General features: G+C 45.2%; 1 protein-coding gene across 5 annotated transcripts in view; it reads right to left on the reverse strand.

Moving 5' to 3' along the window:
* The window catches only part of RNF152 (ring finger protein 152), a 76246-nt gene that overhangs the window by 35966 nt on the left and 22935 nt on the right, over positions 1 to 17345 (reverse strand). The window contains exon 3 of one of the 5 annotated variants that reach the window (XM_087439304.1): positions 10160 to 10249. The exons of the other annotated variants lie outside the window; for them this stretch is intronic. The gene's annotated coding sequence lies outside the window, so the exon portion shown is untranslated. The remainder of the gene's footprint in view (positions 1 to 10159; positions 10250 to 17345) is intronic. 5 annotated transcript variants of the gene reach the window in all.

Genomic DNA, 17345 nt, shown 5'->3' on the forward strand with positions numbered 1-17345 from the left:
TTTAATGTTTGCCAGAGTGGAAGCCCCCTGAGGACTTACTGCCACCAGCAACACTGGGCACACAATAGGTGTGCACCATACATTCTGGTAAACTCGCAGAAATGTTTATGAAAGAAGCATCAGTCACAGAAATATTAGTACTGCTCACCTCTTCTTCATCAGTAAGAAAGCCAGACAAAGCAATGCACTGACATCTAGAAGCATTAAACTTCCAAAAGAGAGAACTACACTTGGGCAGAGCCAAGGCCCTGGACCTTGGAAATTCACTAATCTGGATTGGAATCTCACACTAATTAGCTACATGGCCTTATGCAAGTCACCTAACCTCACTGAGTTACAGTTTCCTCATCTCTTAAGCAGACGCAATCACACTTCCCTCAAAACATTCTTTTGAGGATTAAATGGGTAACTAGGAAGGTACCCAGCCCACTAGCCAGCATATAATAGCCGCTCAATGAACACTGTGTTCTTTCCCCTACTTACAGTCCCACTTCATTTGGGGAGCAACTGTGACATTGCCAACAACAGAACTTTCAGAAATAAAGAAGAAAGAAGAGGAGAGAAAAGCACAAGACAAGAGGTACCAGAATAACATTTAAAAGCAAAAATATACGTAAAAGGGCAGCAAAGCTTTAACACATAAGCAAATCGGGGCTTTGCTAAATTTGCTATTTCCATCTGAGGTCTGCTTTTGTGGCTGACTTGAAACCCTCATTGCATAATGCCATAACACGTAGCTCTGCTCTAAAAAAGGTTCAGTGTGGTTATAGTCAGAGCTGGTAAAACAGTGCCAAAAGTCTCTCGGCTCCGAATAAACTCCCACAAGTGTCCTTGAATCTGTTAACTATGCAAAGATGGTTTTGCATCAATGGAAAATATAGACATTGCATATTCTGCCTTGAGGCTTACTCTCAAAATCACTACAGCCATGGTGTAAACATTTCTTTTTCTTAAAACATATCTCAGAGAAAGCCAGCCACCAAGGGTGATAAAATTTGAAACTAAAAACTATCATTCAAACATTGACAACAGTCAGACATTTGAGATCACCACTGGGGTTTCTCATAGACTTCTCCAAGTTAACATGTCCAGAATGGAATTCCTGGTCTCCCCCCAACCCACCCCAAAACCTGCTCCTCCCACAGTCCTCCCTATCTCAGGTACTGGCAACTCCATCCTTGCAGGAGCTCAAGCCAAAACCCTCTGCATCATCCAGGTCTTCTCTCTCGGTTATACCTCATATTCCACCAGCTTCACCTTCTTAAAAATGCCTGGAAGCTGACCCCTTCTCTCTACTCCCCCGCCCCCACCCTGGTCCAGGCCATCAGCCCCCTCACCAGGAGCACTGGCAATATCTTGGTCTGCTCCCTGTCCCCTCCTTTGCTCCCTATAGTCTGCTATCAGCACTACATCCACAGTGACAGTGTGACAACAAAAGCCAGAACATGCGACCCCTCCCTCAAACCTTACAACAGCCACTCACATCACAAGAAGTAAATGTTCTTACGATGGCCCACAGGGCCCTGCACCATCCAGCCCATCGCACCCAGGGCCCCGCCCTACTCCCTTCCTAGCTCCCTCCACTCCAGGCTCTTCCCTCTGCCTGCAATCTCTTCTCTCAGATATTGATGTGTCTCCTCCTCACCTCCTTCAAGTCTGTGCTCCAAGTCACCTTCCTCAGAAGGCCTTCCTCGACTGCCTTTTTCCAAATTGCAATGCCTCCCAGCATCCCGTCTCCCCTTTCTTTGGTTATTTTTCTCCAGACACATATCATCTTCTAACATCTTATTAAGTTATCTATTTTATTTTGCTTAGAATCACCCTCTAAGTCCCCAGAACACGAGCTCCACGTGTGTCGTATTCGGTGCTGCATCCTCAGTATCTAGAACTGTGCCTGACACGCAGTAGACACTTGATTGAAAAACTGCTTCTGGGGGGCTGGTCCCGTGGCTTAGCGGTTAAGTGCGCGTGCTCCACTACTGGCGGCCGGGGTTTGGATCCCGGGTGGGCACTGACGCACAGCTTCTCCAGCCATGCTGAGGCCGCATCCCACATATAGCAACTAGAAGGATGTGCAGCTATGACATACAACTATCTAACTGGGGCTTTGGGGAGAAAAAGGGAAAAAAAGGAGGAGGATTGGCAATAGATGTTAGCTCAGAGCTGGTCTTCCTCAGCAAAAAGAGGAGGATTAGCATGGATGTTAGCTCAGGGCTGATCCTCCTCACCAAAAAAAAAAAAAAAACAAAAAACTGCTTCTGGGCTTCTATCACATCAGCCAACTAATGCCCTATGAGGTGGCAGGTAGAACGGGCTCTTACTGACTCTGTCCCTTCTCTCTCTCTGTCCCACCGCACCAGTTAGTTTTCTAGGTTTCTCAACATTTTCAAGAGATAACAGTGTTTCCACAATTTTTCTGACCGTTAATAATTATACCACACATTTGAACGATTCCATGTCCTAAGAGAAAACCTCATAATGTCACATGTTGTCAAAGAAAAAAAATTAATATCACTCCTCTACCATCACTAGGCCCCCAGGGATTAGCAACAGTGAAAGTCCCCTACTAACCCCAGGGCTGAAAGGCAAGAGAAGGGAGGTATCACCAAAATCAGTAAAAACTTGTAGCCATGGAACATCCACCCAGGAGCTAACAGAGAGGTAGGGAAATGGGGCTCAGGCAGGGAGGGAGCAGGGATGTGGGGAAGGGGAGGAGTGCTCTGACCTCTCACTTCTCTTGTCCTTCCATTTCCTGCCAGTGGCCAAACCCAACCTGACGCCAGAGGGCAAGGGAGCTGGGGTGATGCAGCCCAAGAAGGTCTGGGAAGACAGGAGAATGATCTGGAGGGATGAGTGGAGAATGTCCAGCACGCCTCTGTTAGCCAATGGAGATCCTGGACTCTTGACCAGTCCAGGGAAGAGCATGGAAGGGGTGCCTGGAGAGGAGCCGTGACTTTCCTTACTTCCCCTCACTGTGAGCTGTTGATCCACTAGGATCTAGGAGCCAAGTCTGTGTCAGGGAGGTCCTGCTCTGGGGGCTTAACAGAGCATAACCTAAGTACTAACTCCTTAGTCCAAAGCAAGTGGTTTCCAGTACCCAACGCACAAAAACCGAGATGCAGTTGCCATGTGGTAAGGCCAGAGAGTTTCCTTTTTAGAAAATCTCCATTTCTGCTACCTTGAAGTTGACCCTGAAGAACTTCTCTAGACCCATGATTACAGTTTTGAGAACCCTGTTCTCTCTTCTAAAGTTATTTCAAATGTGTAGTAAGTGACCAATAACTGAGTAATTATAGTGAATACCTACAAAGTTCTAGGTGCCATTAGCACCCACTCCTCTCAACAGCCATGCAAAGGAAGTATTCATTGCTGAGTTGAAGTAACCTGCCCAAGGTGACCACTGAGCAGACACACAGCCTGTGCAGTTCTCCAAAATATGAAGAAAGAAGTTTTAGAATCTAATCCAAAATGAAAATTCTTAAACCTCTGGTTTCAGACTACCCAAAACGAAATGGGTCTCTCCAGCAATGCATCTGAATTGATGTAGATTGTGCAACTGTGTAGATTGAATCTTCATCGAATGAGTTTGAGGAGCACCAGGCTTCTCGATTAAGTTCTCTCAACGATTTAGGTTGTGACCTGAGGCAATTCTCAATTTCTCAGCAGCTCGGCATTCCTATCTCTAAGATAAACACGATGCCTCTTCATCCAAACTTGTGAGGGACATATTGGGGTGAATTAGCTAATATATCCTTCCTGTCTCTTTTAGAGGCTCTTCTCTCTCAACCTCCTAAGTGTGGATTTTGCCAAGGCAATAATACGGTAGTGTGGAAAGCACATCTGAGTCAGACCCATCTGGAATCAAATGGTAGACCCTCCACTGACGAGCCATTTGACCTTGGGCAATGTGTCCAACCTTGTTGTGCCTTAATGCCCCTCATCTGTAGAATGTGAAAACCAAGAAAGCATGACTTCATACAGTTGCTGGGTGATAAAATGAGAATATATGTGCAAAGCCCTTGGGATACTGTCTGGCACAGAATAACCACTCAAAAGCAGAATGCAATCATTATCATCCTCATTATCTTTTTTCATATGTGGTTCTAAATAGAACTGGTAAAAGTACAAAATTTCTCTAAGCATTCTCTAGAATTATTCTATGTCCTTAAAATAATTCTCTTTTTCAGTCTTAAAAAGCAGATTTGAAAAATAACCCAAATGGCTATTAAGATCACCACCAAACTTGACTAATAGTTCTAATTGCTAATAAAACCCAAGTTACTGAAAGGCAGGGCCAAGCTACACAGACTTGATTAGAGCACAAGAAATTCCTACTGAGGGAAATCTTGGAAAAAGAGGATTTCACTTGGGACCATTTTCTATGAAAAAAGCATAAATTTATGACAGCAAAGTAAACCTGTTTGTGAGTGGTACCCAGAAATAGGTTAAAAAATAAACAATTTCATGAACCATAAAATACCGAAAATGCTTCTCTGAGCTAAGGGATCTGGTGAAAGCTTCCTGGGCTCCTACCCAGCATTCTCACTGTAATTACCTCACCCTGTGAGGTCTCCAGATTCTCAGGGAGCTCCATCTGGGCAGGGACCGTGTACTCCTGACAGCTGTCACAGCGCCAGGCATACAGAAATGCCCAATCATCATGTTTGCTTTGATACATGATTGATTGTGTGGCCAATCAAATCAGAGAACCATGTCCACTCCCAGGGGACCACTCAGTGCATCAGCAACAGGCCAACAACCTTCCTGTGCCTGGTCTCTAAGACCATCTATTCACACCCACAATAACAGAAACACCCTATGATCTTAACTCTGGTTGGTGCAAATACACCATGTAAGGTCTTACCTTTCTGATCTATCAGAGACAGGCTGTACTCACTCAATCCCTCCCACCACCACTTTGTATCAATATTTACATCAAACGTTTAAGCCATTAAAGTTCTTGGCAAGAGTGTCTACTTTGCATAAAAACCGTATCCATGGTGTAGTTCCAACAAGTAGTAGGTGTCCAATAAATATTTATTAAGAGAGGGATGGAGAGAGGAAGGAAAAGAGGAAAAAACACTTACCCAAGCTGCCCCAGATTCAAGGGTGAGGAGGCAAAAGAGCAGGGCCATGGTTACACATCCAGGATCAGAGCCAAGTTTTCTACGTGCCTTACAGCAGCCCTATGAGAAGGCATCTTATTCGCCCATTTTACAGATGCAGAAACTGAGGTACAAAGAGGTTAAATAGCTTCCTGAGTGTCTCTCAGACAATAAGTTTCAGAGCCAAGATTTAAACAGAGACAATATAATCCAGAGTTATACTCAAATACTGCCTTACTGCCTGGACACCTAAATTCACCTAGGGCAACCTTAAGGAAGCCAAGCATTAATGTTTCCATTTATAGATAATAAAATTAAACCCAATTGATACATGACCAGTAAGAAATCACCTGATTGCTAGAGGTATTAGAGCCAGTGCCTCTACTTGGTCACTAAGAACCCTAGAAAGTAAGGACTCCCAGCTGTTCTTATGCATGAAAATAATCTTATGCTACCGGCTTTTTCTATCGTCTCTCTAACTTCAACCCAGAATTCCCACTGAAAATAAAATAGCAACATCTACATAACACCTTGTGATTTATAAAAACAATTTATCTAATACACTCTCCCTGTGACATACATAAGGGAGATAACGTCACCTGCTGTCAAAGGCCAGGGCGCTCTCAATGACAAGTGGCCCAGAGATGCCCCCGAGGCACACTGCAGCTCAGTGCACCCAGGAACAACAGGGAGGCAGCAATGACAACTTTCAAAAACCGTGGTTTCTGGCAACAGTGATTCCAAAGGAAAAAATTTCAAAATGATTATTTTTACCTCCAGACTGGAGACATAAGGACATATGACATAAGTAAAACAGTATTTATCAATTCTCAAGGGGCTTAACCATCTGAGGAGAAAGCTTTCTCCCACTCACTATTGCTTTTAAAAATCTTTGGGCAATACGAGGAGAAAAGTGTTGGCTTATTGAAATTGTGCTTGCCATCAGGGCCCACCAATCTGTTTCCCAAACATCTCAAGAGTGTTGGCTAAATAAAACTTTTGTATTACTTGCCAGAAACACACCATAGCTCATAAACTGATATGTTAATATCATTGAAAGATATGACATAGACTCCTCGGCAGAGCACTTTCCCAAAAACTCAAAAGAACATCTAGATCATCAAACTTCAAAGAGAATTGATTTAAAATCTGACTGAGCAGACACAACACTTCTGCAGTGGGTCGCATCCTGGGCTGCACCCTGCAATCGCCGAGGGAGCTTTAAAAAACACCGATACTCAGATTCCACCCACAGAGGTTCTAATTTAATTGTCCTGGGGTGCAGCTTGGACACTGGGACTTTTTTTTTCTTTTGGTGAGGAAGATCAGCCCTGAGCTAACATCTGTTGCCAATCCTCCTCTTTTTGCTGAGGAAGATTGGCCTTGGGTTAACATCCATGCCCATCTTCCTCCACTTTATATGTGGGATGCCTGCCACAGCATGGCTGGATAAGGGGTATGTATGTCCGCGTCCAGGATCCGAACTTGTGAACCCCAGGCCGCCCAAGCAGAGCGCATGAACTTAACCACTACGCCACCGGGCCGGCCCTGACTTTTAAAAGCTCTTCTGCTGACTCTAATGAGCATCCAAGGTTGAGACCCACAGGTACAGAAAGGCACACACCTGCCTGCTCACCTAAAAAGTGACTCAACAGGTGCTAATGATCATGAACAATGTCACAATTAACAATTATTTGATAACACGGGTTTAAATTTTCAGACACAACCTGTTTGCTGCATAATTAAAAAGTCCTGATTATTGTTATCCTGGTCTTCCTGACATATCTTAACCTGGAAATCCAGATGAATATAAAAATTCATTTTAAAAGCAATAACATCTAGGTAGCACTTTGAGATTTATAAATATATAAATACCAAGTCACATTTAATCATTACAAGAACTATGAGGTAGGTAAGTGTATTAGTTTCCTATGGCTGCTGTAATGAATTATCATAAGCTTAGTGAATTAAAACAACATGAATTTATTCTTATAGTTCTGGAGGCCAGATGTCTGAAATTAGTCGCCCTGGGCTAACGTCAAGGTGCGGGCATGGTTGGTTCCTTCTGGAGGCTCTGAGAATCTGTTTCCTGCCCTTTCTCAGCTTCTAGAGGCCATCTGCATTTCTTGGCTTGTGGCCCCTTCCTCATATTCCTCTGCTGCCTCCCTCTTATAGGAAAGGATCCTTATGATTACACCGGACCCACCCAGATCATCCAGGATAATCTCTCCATTTCCAGATCCTTAGTCACTTCTACAAAGTCCCTTTTGCCATGTAAGGGAACATTCACAGGTTCTAGGGATTAGGACAAGAATATCATTGAGGGCCATTACTCAGCCAGCCACAGGGTAAGGCAAACATCACCTCCAGGACCGCTATGCCCATTCTCCCTCCCCACCACCCTCACTTTTCAATTGAAAGTGAAGCTCAGGGTTGCATGACTTCACCAGGTCCCACATCCGGTACAGGGTCGAACTTAAACCTGATCTTGTAACGCCAAGCCCCACTTTCTTTCTGCCACTCCTGTGGCCTCCCCATGATAAGCCAATGTTTGCAATATTATTTTCCTTTCCAAGCATTCACCACACTGTTAACAAGAAGTGTTTTCACTCTGCCCCAATCATTATCTCTGTTTCTCAGCCAATACATGCCAAGTGGAAACTTCGAGTTCCATGCACCCCCACCGGTAAACCTGCCTCAAGCCAGACCCCTTCCCTCTGGTCCAGAAGAACCAGCAAGCCCACTGAGGCAGTAATTTATTATACAGACTACTATGTCCCAACTCCCTGAGAGATTAGCCATACACGAAAAGTACATGGGGAAAAAGCAAGCTCTCAGTTTTCAGAGAGTGAAACAGTCTGAACGTGCTAAAACATACACACACACAGTAACCGTCTCAAAAATTTATAAGAGGTGACACCCATATCTTCCATGTTTGAAACCACCTATTCAGAATTACATAGGTAACCATCCTCGTGGAGATTTTCCGTGGTTCCTTTCTCTCTTCCTCTCAACTGAGGGAACTAAACTGAGGGAGTGGTATTTAGAGTATCGGTTAGTGGTCTTCTGAAATGTGGAATTATTTTAGCTGGGGTAATCAGGAAGTAGCAGGCAAGGCTTTCAACACCAAGAATGTTCTAATCCGATGGTCACACCTCCACCGATGCCCTGGGATTTCACATCCCCCTCTCCTCTCACATCAGGGAGAAAAGAACCCGGGGCTGAATCACAGCCACTTGAACAATGGGGGAAAGTAAACAAGCCAAGCAAATCTCACCGCCAAGCTCACACCTCACCTGTGTCTGTGTTCAATCTGATGTGAAAATACTGGTGAAGAAAAAAAAATCAATGCCTCATCAGAATGCAACCAGTGTAATCCCAGCAAGTTACATGATTTTCCTGGACCAAGATAACCCATCGACTCTGTCCCCAAAGCTATAAAATAACTGCAAATGGGGCTTTTAAAGGTCATGTGGAAGAATTCAAACAACCAGAATATTGTATTTTAAACAAGCTAATGCGGTGGGGAGAAGGAGCAGGGCTGGAATATATTTAATGGCTGTGTTCATGCCAAATCCATGCTCAGAAGCTATAATTGTATACAATTATAACCAGTATTTGGAATGATTCTAAGGGGCAGCAAGAGTCCCTGACCTCTAAGAGTCAGTTTTGGTCACTAATTCAGAACAGTAAACCAGTGCATTTCGTCAAGCTTTCTCACAAGAGCAGCATCAGAAGGGAATTCTGGTTACCGCGAGTCAACCATAAACATATAATAACATTAGGATGTTCTAGTCCATGTGATTCATTATTTTGACAATACCATAGCCTCAAAAATAACCTGGCTAAACTAAAAGAGAGTACACTTGCTAAGTATTCCTTACTCCATTCTTTAATAAAACCCCTTGATGTTTTCCAAATCCACGTAAAGAGCCCTGGGTTCTTATCCTGACTCTGCCACTCACTCACTGTGTAACCTGGACCTGTCACCAGTCACTCAACTTCTTGGGGTCTCAGGGTTCTCATCTATAAGGTGAGAGGGCTGGACAAGGTGACCTCCAAGAGCTCCTCCAATTCTGACTCTAGAAGCTTCCAAAAGATCCATTAACAAAATTTACTGGCTGACTTCTATCTGAAATTAGATTCCAATTGAGTTGGTGAATAAAGAGAAGACAATGAAGCCGATGTTCCATACTCTTAACAACTAAAAGCTGGAGAACACACATAAGCTAGAGAACAACATGGTGAAATACAAAACAGGTCCATCTCCTGGGAAAGCTACAGAGCCTGGGAGTCCCAAGAGTTTACTTCAAAGACCCCTGGGTGCGCTTATACCTATCTGCAGGAGGGTCCTGCATTCTCATGCTGTCACCGGCACTCAGAGCCTCCCAAGTGCAGGCACGGAAGGGATGGATGGGGTGGGGGGTCATCTTTGGGATTTGGATCCCACACAAGCATCATCGCTAGAGCCCTTCTGGCCACCAAGGGTCCAGCATAGCCTTCAAGGTCACTCTGATCCAGGGATAGCTACTCCCTGGAGCTGGAAACTGCGTGTCTAGGGGATTTGCTATACCTTCTTCCTTCTGTCGTCACTAGAGGTGAGGAAGGGAGGCGGTAGAGCCCCTGTCGTCCTCCCGAGGGCCCGCAAAATTAGCCACAGAAAATGAAAAGTGGATTTGCAGAGCTGTTGAGCTCTCTCGGGATTTAGTTCCCTTAACAACCAGCTTCATGGAACCAACGTGCTTGGTGAAGTGGGAGAGCCCAGAAAAAAAGTGACAGGAAAATTGAGGACTTGCTATAAAAATCATCTTCAAAAAGCCATAACTATCACAAGACTGTCACCTAAGCATTATTTACAAACATCCTTCTGCTCAATTCCTTCTCTTGGAACAGCCCTCATCTAGATATAGCACTATTACTCAGGGTAACATTTTAAATTAATTAAGTAGTAAAACAAGGAAAAATCAGCATTTTTCAATCAAAACTCTGGAGTGCATATAATTAAAATAGATGCAGGGGAACCAGCATAAAAGAGAGAAAATCTGACTTTTTACCTTTGAGCTGACAATTCCTTCTTAGCAGTTGTATAAGAAGTCCGTTTTCAAACACTGTCGTGTACACGGCTCACTAGAATACCCCCAACACTGCAAGAGGGAGAAAGTGTGGAGATTTTTCTATTTTGCTGGTGAGAAAACTGAGACTTTAAGGAAATTAAGTGATTCACCCAACATCTAGTCGCAACAAAAACCCAGATCACCAAATTCTTTATTTCAATGCCTCCTCCAGGACATTGAACACATGTCCACGTGGTTTAATTTTCATGGTGAAACCAAAATAATTTTTTTTGTGTGTGTGAGGAAGATCAGCCCTGAGCTAACATCCATGCCAATCCTCCTCTATTTGCGGAGGAAGACCGGCCCTGAGCTAACATCTATTTCCAATCCTCCTCCTTTTTTTCCCCCTTGTCTCCCCAAAGCCCCCCAGTAGATAGTTGTATGTCATAGTTGCACATCCTTCTAGTTGCTGTATGTGGGACGCTGCCTCAGCATGGCCAGACAAGTGGTGCGTTGGTGTGCGCCCAGGATCCGAACCTGGGCCACCAGTAGCGGAGCACGCACACCCAACCGCCAAGCCATGGGGCCGGCCCCTAAAATAATTTTTATATCAAAAGCTGTCATATATTTTCCCTGGGCCTTACTTTCAAACCTTTAGGGCCCCAGAATACTCTGGTTTGAATCCTGGCAAAAGGAAACAAATTTTCAACAGCCACGTAGATGGAGTTTTCTCTACAGGCAGCCATATAGCAAGAGAATGCTCCTCACAGCCTGTTTTTACGACTCCAGCTCCCTGCCTTATCCTATTGTGACTTCTTTTAAATGACCAAGCCCTATGGTTCATGTTTGTGTTCTGACCGCACAGGGGCACAAAAGCAGCAAATAATTCCACAGTCCACTTCCATGTCTTCCAGGCCCTGGCCAGCAATCAAAAATCTGACTGTGAGCCTTTGCTCATTCTATTTTTGGACGGTATCGTATCACAAAATACCTCTCAGCCTCAGCCCTGTTAATCAATAGTCATTTAAAGCAAATTTGTCGTGGAAGTGTATAAACATCTACATTCAATAGCGTTTTCCAAAATAATGCATTTGCCCTGTGATTAAAAATAATCAGATAACTAAAACAACAGCAGCAGCAGCAAAAAACAACCTTAGTCTGTGCTGAGGTGGTGGATATGAGTTGAGCTCTATTTGGGGACCTTCTCTGCTACTAAATCTACAGAAATAAATGAAGCAGGGCTAAGCTCCTGAGAGGGGCTGGGTAGGGCGATTGCTCTATCCCAGACATGGTCTATCCCATCCTGAGATCGGGCTGCCCCAGTCTTCCTTTCTCACAACTGGAATCCCCTCCACCCATCAACCCCAGTTTCTAGGACGAGCCCTACCCTTAGTGGAGACATTTAGGTAGTTTGGATGCAACCCCCTGTGATCCCACTCAAATCCCCTGGACTGCAGCTCTGCTGTGACTTCCTGTCCGGGGCTCCTCTACACTTGAGTCTTTTCTTGGCTCCTTAGCCCACCAGGTCTGAAGCTCACGGAACTCCTGGCTTCCCCTCCCTCCCCCAGGCCACCTGGAACTGCCTTTCCGACAACCCTGTACCCTAGGACCCGGCGCCTGTCCCTGAGGTACTGCTACCTCTGGAAATATTCCCCAATTCTGTCTCCCTCAACTTCCAATTGTAACCTGTCACCCAAGGGGATGCCCCACGCCCCCAGCCCTCCTGGAGCCCCTCCATTTTATCTGGCAGGTGGACTTCTACCCAGGGCATGCTCTGGGCAAGTCTACAGCACTCCTTCTCAGCCCAGCTGGGCCCTGAGAACAAGACCAGCAGCTCCTCCAACTGACCCTCTGCAATTCAGACCTTGTTCTTAAATACCTCTGTCCAAGCCTAAAATCTATTTATTCATGGAGGCGAAGCTAGTGAGTGGCTGTCCTCATTATCATCCATCACTATTTATCTGAGATCTTCCAGCGGCTTGCATATAGCAACCTATTCATTGCCTTGCAGACATCATGATGCAGCGAATTTCACTATTTTCACACAGAGATGAAAAACCTGGGATCCTATTTTAATAAGAAATGTGCTTAAGTTTAGTCAGCAAAACTGGGGCAAAACCAGGACTAAACTCGGTGTCTCCTGGCTTTGTTCTTACCGTGTGAATCCTATTTAGGGAAACTCCATGTTTCTTATGCACCGAGTTATGTCAATTACCGAGTGTGGGAGAGCGGAGGAGGCACTTCATAACCCACATGGGTCGTGGGTGGATCTGATGCCCCCCGGCCATGACCCCGTGTTATGGACGAGCGCTAGGGCTCTCTGGCGTCCCAGTCTCCTGCACGCACATTCAGAAGCCACGACTCATTCCACCTCGCAGGATGGGACAGAGTAGGCATTTGCTCAAATTCCTACCTCAGTACTTCCAATAAAACCATTTGTTTCAAATAAAACTGCAAGGACTTGTGTACTTCCCCCAGGTACCATCTAAGCTTCTTGGTTTCAGGCTTAGTTGACTTAAGTGAAAACGGCAACAGAGCATGAGAGGGCTTGTTTAGGTGCTAATTCAAACTCTAAGTTGCTTCCGAAGTGCTGCACAACATTCACACACAATGTTCCCGGGGCTCCAGGACACAGTCATTCGAGACATAATGTCACGGCTACCAGTTCTGGAAAGAGCCAGGGGAGCTGCTTCCCTGTCCAGGGTGGCATATGCTGCCCTCTGACTGTGGGCTTGAGCTGCAGCAGGAATGAGTATCAAACCACCCGTGGGGGGCAGGGGTGACAGAGGGGTATGGGTTGAACGGTGTCTCCAAAAAAGGTGTGTTTAAGTCCTAAGCCCCGTATCAGAATGTGGCCTTACTGGGAAATAGGGTCATTGCAGATGTAATTAGTGAAGACGAGGTCATACTGGAATGACCTCGTAATCCAACAGCTTCTTAGTTCCTCCTACCTCATATGCTTATAGAAAGGTATTACGTAGGTGTTTTCCTATCCATGATCCTATTTAACCTTCATCACATTTGTGGCAGTGCAAGAGGGCAGGTATTATCATGCCCATTTTACACACAAGGAAACTGAGGCTCAGACGAGGTCAGAGGCTGCCCACAGACAAGAAGACCGTCATGAAAACAACTTCAGTTGACAAAGCAAGAGGCTTTCAAAGAAAAAGTGGGGTGGGAGGGTGGAGGGGAATAAATAACAGCCCTAAATATTGTCTAAAAAAATAAGATGAGTTAAACAAAAGTTCTAGAAGCCACCCATGTCCCAGACAAATCAAATTTGTTGGCCTTAAGAAGTAGCACTTTTAGGGGCCAGCCCGGTGGCACAAGCAGTTAGGTGCGTGCGCTCCGCTGCAGTGGCCTGGGGTTCGCCGGTTCGGATCCCAGGCATGCACCAACGCACTGTTTGGCAAACCACGCTGTGGCAGCGTCCCATATAAAGTGGAGGAAGATGGGCATGGATGTTAGCCCAGGGCCAGTCTTCCTCAGCAAAAAAGAAAAAAGAGGAGGATTGGCAGATGTTAGCACAGGGCTGATCTCCTCACCAAAAAAAAAAAAAAAGGTAGCACTTGTACCTTTTTCAATCATTCAGGTAACATTGCTGTAGAAACAATCCGCCGATTCTCCAACCAGCTTTTTACATTAAATTATCTTAGGCAGAAAAACTGAACACATTTCCAGGCTTGAAATGTAAGGACTCTGGCCTTTGTGTTCCCTCTCATTTCCTGCTTCCAAATCTTCAAGCATTCCTCTGTGGCCACACGGCCCTTCCACAACCGTCACCCTGCACAAGGGCACATTTTCTGGAAGACAGACTTCAGAGTGTGAAGCATCCACAGACTCGAGTCCAACAAACCCTGATGACTGAATGAACCACCTCCCAAAGCAACATCTGATAAGGGGAAAAAAGGCGGAGACAGCGTGGGTGGCAGGTGTTCCAGAAAAGGACAGGACCGAGAGGGTTAAGCTGAAAAGCATTGGAGATAAGAAACCTGGGTGGAGAGCTCCCGACTTACCAGCTGCCTTTTCCATACATTTTAATCTTTCCCTTTCTGGAAAACACCCAGTCCCTGTTCACGGAGAAAACCTGACTTCATCTGTCATGCCCCCAAACCTGCAGGCAAGACGTTGGGTACCCCAACACCTACCACTAACCATTCTGGAAAATGACATCCGCCAAATGCCATTCCACATTTTGTCAGCTAGAAAATATTAAACACCACTGAAAAAAATTCAAGGTTTCTTTTGCAGATTTAAATGTCTACTTATTTCAAAATGAATTAATAGTTCTCCGGGTTTCATAATGTTTAATTCATTAATGATAACTACCGCTTGAGAATTTGAAAGGAAATTGCTTCCAGGATAAAATTAAATGCAAAACTCTAAGCAGTGATTCATGGCTGTTCCTATCTAAATTACTAATCCATGTGACAAACCTGGTTGGTAGCACAAAAAAGCAATATTATTTTCCCCCGTTGCCTTTATATACTTTGCTGAATTGTTTTGCAAACTGCCTAAACCCAGGTCCTAGATAATCCGCTGCCAGCAGCCTCCATTCCGTTGTGGAATTTAGTACTTACAGTCTCTATTGCCACAAAGAGGTTCATAATGGACTAATATTTTTGTGCCTCAGAAAAGAGTTTTCTCAACATTAGATTTTAGACAAATAGTCCAATGGATTTCCAAGGAAACTCATTTTAAATTGAAGGCAAATATCCCCATGATAGCTGTCCACATGGCCCGCAAAGAAACCTGCATAAAACTCTAAAAATGGCTATTTTCTTTTAGTTTGCAAGGAAGGCTAGCCAGCTGAGGTTCAATTACCTATCCTCCTGTTAGAACGAGTGGGCACTAGAGTAACCACACTGTCCAAAAGACAAGATAATATAATGCTTCTGAAGTTTCATCAAGCCCAGGTCATTCTGCCTCCTAAAATTTTCCTCAGGTCTGTTCCTACCACTACCTGGGTTCACAGCCTAGGCTAGAGTGGAGAAGCGGGCAGGGATAGTCCGGAGCACGTACGTCGACCTCCAAAGGAGCTCAGAGGACCAATGTCCCACAGGGCACACCCCCCTGGCACCTGCCGCCCAGACCACCACAAAAGCGCTGCAAACCAGGCCCCCATCTCCAGTCTCTCCCTCACTCCAGCCTCCTGTGTACTGCTCCTAAATGGCAAGTCAGAGCCCTGCCAGCCCTCAGGCGTGCTACTCCACGCCAGGGCTTTACATATGGTGACTCCTTTATCCTCGGGACAACTCAGGGGAGGCGCCCTCATAGTCCCCATATTGCAGAGCAAAGGACAGCAGCAAAGACGCTCAAAACACTTGACCAAGTTACAAAGGGAGTAACTGGCAGAACCAGGATTCACACTCACACTGTCTGCCCAACTTCCCATCCTTTGAACCATCTGATGGTGCCACCCCAGAGCTTCAAATATTCTACTCACTCCTTATTACCAACCAGTGGGGCCCACACGTCCACCAGGGTCTACAGGTCCTTTGGTGATTTGGTTACATTTCTAGCCTCATGGGACCCACATCTTCTTCTCCATCTACCCCCCACTCCAGCTTTTCTAAACTATGTGCACGTGCTGTTCCTCTGCTTGTCCTCCCAGGAGGACCTCTGTGGCCCCTTCGGGGTCTCTTCTCCCCCCGCGTCTCTTCTACCCCTGCGTATGCTCCTGCAGGTTTATCCCTTTAGTCGAACATTCACTGCTTTCTACTGGCATAGGGGTACACTTGTGTCTCCCCCGCCAAGTCTGTGACTTTCTCCAAGGCGAAAGCTCTGCTTTTTCCATGACCTGCCCGTGTCCCCACAGCTTAGCAGGGCCATGGTGAGATGGTCGGTAACCTTTGGAGCTAATGACTGCACCATGGCAAATCATCAATGACACTTAAAAAAGCAAAAACAACACCAAACAACAGATTTAGGGGCTTGTCCCAAACTGACTCAGGTCCCTTAAGGGGATGAAGAGATGGGAGGGTTTATGTGCGCTTTTTAAAAGCTCTGCTTTTCAGGGAATTTTTTTCCACCGAGCATTCAAACATTGCAACCACATGAGGTGAACACCCAGATATCTGCTCGATAGCTGATGGGTTTATGAAGAGAGCCTGTTTCGGATTTAAAATCAGCAAGAGATGATCTTCAGGGTGGGAACTCGAGAGTTACCTGTGCATCACAAAAGCAAAGAGATGACAAACTGAATCCACAGCTCAGACTGGTTTTTATTGTTGTTTCCTGGCAGCAAAGAAGGAGCAAAAAGATATGTGATAGAAGTTCGATTTTTTTTTAACTTTAAGGAGAGAGTGTCCTCACTCCCTTCAGCTCTTCTGTTAACCTTACCATGAGGGCAAACCAACGTAAACCAGGCTGGATTCCCCACAGCATCAGTCTCCCCATTCAGACATCCATTTCCAACTGTGAACCTAGATACCGTCAGCAATGGAGCACGAAAAGCAAAGATAACAGCTGTAACTCACGGTAATCATTTAAAATGTAAAATAACACTCCTAAATCTCCCAAAATGGTTACAAATGTCCAGTGCACAGAATTCTCGGAGGAACTCGCGATACTGTAAAAATGCACAAAACGCACATAAAAATACAACTCCACTGTTATGTAAATTTAACCTTAAACTAATATGCTAGCTAAAACAACCAATATATTCAATCAATTTTGCACACCTTTTTAGAATTTAATGAGTCCAAGGGAGCGATTTGGGTGCCCTGGCTCCTCTTTCACAAAATCTTCCAAGACTCGTGGTAACAAACAGAGCTGGGTTTTTCCTCTCTCTTCCCAATAATTCTCTTTGCAGCCAGCACAGGCATTCAGAACAAGCTGCTGACTCTAGAGGCCGGCCCTGAAGTGTCACTGTGGGCTTATGACACATATCTGTGTCATGTTCAGGGGTGTTTCTCCCAGGGAAAAGCACTTTCTAAACATTTTCCAATATTTCTCCTTTCACCCCGGTTTATTCAATGTCTCAAGAGCAGCCACACCTGCTCAGTGTCGGCTCAGAGACCATGGGACGGAGGTAGGTCCAGTCCTGTCACCCTTAGCTGACCCTGCAGGGCACTCACTGCACCGGGCATCCAGAAAAGCCACTTAGGTCACAGGAGTAAGTACAGGCTTTAGAAGCAACTTCCGAGTCATCCACTAAATGAATGAAAAGCATAAATCAGCATTT

This window comes from Ceratotherium simum, chromosome 14, assembly GCF_057802395.1.
Source record: "Ceratotherium simum simum isolate JZ-2026a chromosome 14, ASM5780239v1, whole genome shotgun sequence".
NCBI lineage: Eukaryota > Metazoa > Chordata > Mammalia > Perissodactyla > Rhinocerotidae > Ceratotherium > Ceratotherium simum.